Genomic DNA, 3,651 nt, shown 5'->3' on the forward strand with positions numbered 1-3,651 from the left:
ATTATGGCTGAAGTATGTGGATGTTTCTCCATATTTTTAAACATAGCTGTGATGCATGTATCCCACATGGTGAAGAAGCTAAGATGCCACCATAACTGTGACAGGGAAGGAATATATAGCAATGGAGAAGAAAGAAAAGAGACTTATTTCCTATCCTATCCTATCCCATCCTATGCTATCCCCTATCCTTTCTCATTGTTGGCGGCTTGCCACTATTGAGAGTCTTGTTTATGGTATAGAAAGCCATGTCTTTTGTGGATTGTCTTTAAATAGATTCAGCATTTTCATGGTATAGTTCTGGATACCTAACAGGACAGAGTCCAGACAGGCTTTTGCGACATTGTCAAGCAGCAAGCACGAATGACATCTCACAGCAGTGCTCTTGCTGGGGTAGGGCATTAGATCACATTATGGTAGAAACTGAGAAAACAGGTTGTTCGAACGCGTAACATAATGTAATATGTCAGGCCATTCACAGAGCAGGAGAATGAACACAGCTTAAAAAACAAGAATACTGTGAGGATTGGTGTCTCGCCTGCCTGTACAGAAGTTTGCATTCCTGGTGTTTATGGTGATAGCCACGAGTAAAACTTCTCACAACATGACAAGAGTTCGCTGCTGTACTCCTCTCATGGCCTCCTGCTTTCTGGACCTGTATATTTTTTCAGCAAAATATACTGTGGATTATCCTCTTCAGAGGGGATTCTCATTGTTTCTAACCCTCGCTGGTTTGAGTGCTTCGTAATTTACACCCTCTGTTTTAACTAACAGGTATTCCAGGGAGACTATTGCCTCCCCAAAGGATGGTGTCCCTGGGAGCTGCCACTGCCTGCTGCTGGACCGATTGCCTTAGACTAGAACATTGTGGTGTTTTTTGTGAAGTGCCATGGCTCGTACCAAAGGATGAATTGAGTCAGGTTACAGTTCCTGGCAGCCACGGGCTGCCACGGCACAGCCATGCTGCACCCAGGAACAGCAGTTTGGGGAAGGAGGGTAAGAACGGAGCACATATATGGCAAAGCTTCTATCACTAGGGCCTCCCAGATCCTGACGCTCTTGAGGATGAGCTCCTAGTGCTTACATTACAAGAAATGATGAATAAAAATGTCCTGTTTCCTTTTCCACAATTCTCATTATTTTCTACATTGCTTCTAGATTTATCCCTCTGTCAACTTTTTTTCTAAAAGTCTGTTTAATTCAGCCTTTCCTTGTTCAGAAACTTTCCATTCCTTTGATCATCCTTAATTACTTTTTTCCTACTATTTCTAATGCTACTGTCTCCGTTTTTGAGGTGAAAGGATGAGTACTAGCTGCCGTATTCAGGTTACAAATATTCAAACAGGTGCCCCAAGGATTTGTACAATAACATGATGTTGCTTTCCGTTTTGTTCTCTGTTGCTTTCCTGACTTGCCTTTTTGACTTCCACTGAGCTGACACTTTGTTAGAACTATCCACAGCAACTCAAAGGTATTTTTCCTGAGTGGTAATTGCTAATTTGAATTCTGTTTCTGTGTTCATATACAGTTGTTTATTCTCATGTCCATCACTTTGCAATCATCAGCATGAGAGTCACCCTGCATTTCAACAGTATTTTGAAAACCATCTGCAAGTCTTTGTGATGAGATTAATTCATATTACCTTGATTATTTTTTCCCATGAGTAAGCTTTGTCACTTCATTTTTTCCAGATCAGTTACAAATACGTTGAACAGCTTGTTCAAGTTGTCTCCTAACTTTTAATCAGGTGTTAATCCTTTATAGAACCTTCCCTCTTACTCATTGAGAGCTTGGGAGGTTTTTTTAAGAGTCTTCAGTGAGAGTCTTCGTGAAAAAGGATTTAGAAATTCAAGTTTTACATCAAATGATCACCCATATCCACGTGCTCACCAGCTCCTTCAAAGAACTCAGTCAGATTCGTGCAGTATGACTTCCTTCTACAAAAGCTCCGAGAGGGGCAATTGCTATGTCATTTCTCTGTTACGCCTAGCAATTCTTTTCTTCGTTATTGTTTCTACCAATTTCAGCAGGCATACACAAGTTAGACCTTTAGCCCTTGCATTGCCTCAAAACACTTTTCAAAAAAAAAAAAAAGAAAACAAAACTGTTTGGGGACCTCCTTACATCCCTACCGAACGTGCATGGATGCAGAGAGTTCATTTAGCTTTTGTGTTTCATCCGTATCTTCTTTGAGCGCTCTTTTTACATCTCAATCATCCGTCAGCCCTACAGACATTCTGGCAGGCTTCCTGCTTCTGTTGTCTTTGAAAATAATTTTATTACATGGTTTTATGTCTTCAGCTACTTGTTCCTCAAGATACGCTTTTCAACGGACTTATGGTTTCTCATTTTACTTACCAGATGTGTGCTCTTATCGACTTTCCTTATTTGGGTAGCACTTGCACTTTTTGAGGGACAGTACCCTGCTTTATTCAGCTGTTAAACCAGCCTGGACTGAGGCAGCAGCAAAGGGCAGATCCTTTTCAACTGAAACCACCACTTTAAATATGCAGTTCACCAAATATTTCCAACCTCGAAGACTGGTAACTGTCCATGCCCTGCTCTGTCCTGCAACAGACACCCTTCTGTGCCTCTGCTTCTGCTCCCCCTGCCCATTCCTGACTGCCTACATCTACACGTGGGGACCTGTTACTGATGTGGCACACTGTCACTGCAGGGAGGAGCTTGATACAGGCTGAGCTCTCCTTCTCTTCCTTCCCTTAGGTGGTAACGAGCCTCCTGCCTTCTAGCAAAGTGCCAGAGAAGAGGAGAGCTGCAACAAGGTATGGGGGGAGCGTGGCTCTGAGACTTGAGTGGGGGGAGCTGAGTGGGAAGGGTACTAAGGAGGAAAGGGGGGGGCTTGGAAGGAGAGGTAAAGTACTGCATGGTAAGGGAAGAGCATGGGATCCCAGTGCCATCTTGTTCATCACGTTCCACAACAGGGTAGTGCTTTTGCAGGACAAATCTCTGTACTTCGGCCAAATCTGACCAGCTGGAAACTGAGCAAGGAGGTGGGCAAACAGAAGGAGTGGCTTCCCCTCAACCTAGTCCTCCACACCAACCCTTCCAGCACAGGAAAGATTCATGATTTTGTATTTTCACAGCACTGCGCTATTGTGCTACTCTCTTCTGGGCTGCTGTTGCACAGGCTCTTCCATGGTGCTGCACGGCTCTTCTCTGTCATGACTGGAAGTAGCCCAGTAGTAGTCTTCTAGTAGTGACCAGAAGATCCAAGTTCCCCCATTGAGATTAAGCACCATCCTAGTCTGCGGCATTTCTTACCAAATGCTGTTGGCTACAGACTCCTGAAAGTTTGTTTGTTCTGTGAACCAGGTTCCTAGGAAGCTTATTTTGTCTGTGCACAGCAGCTCAGACAGCTCAGCCCAAGTGCTATGCATTGCTCTCGACGGCAGCATAGCCAAGACTTAAATGCGACACTGCTGAGTTAAAACACTTGACTTGTTCTCCTTTATAAATTTTACCCTCTTATTGTTGACAGTCAGTGGAGCTGCACTGTTAGCTCTGTAGCAAGAGGTTTGTATTTTTGGAACGAAATATTCCCATGCCACTTGTATATGGCTTAGCTGGTGAAAACAAAGCTTTTATCTATCACAGCTCTTCTAGATAATGAGTCCCTTCTCCACTGTTCCTGCT

The sequence above is a fragment of the Buceros rhinoceros genome, unplaced genomic scaffold, assembly GCF_000710305.1.
Source record: "Buceros rhinoceros silvestris isolate BGI_N320 unplaced genomic scaffold, ASM71030v1 scaffold18281, whole genome shotgun sequence".
In the NCBI taxonomy this organism is placed as follows: domain Eukaryota; kingdom Metazoa; phylum Chordata; class Aves; order Bucerotiformes; family Bucerotidae; genus Buceros; species Buceros rhinoceros.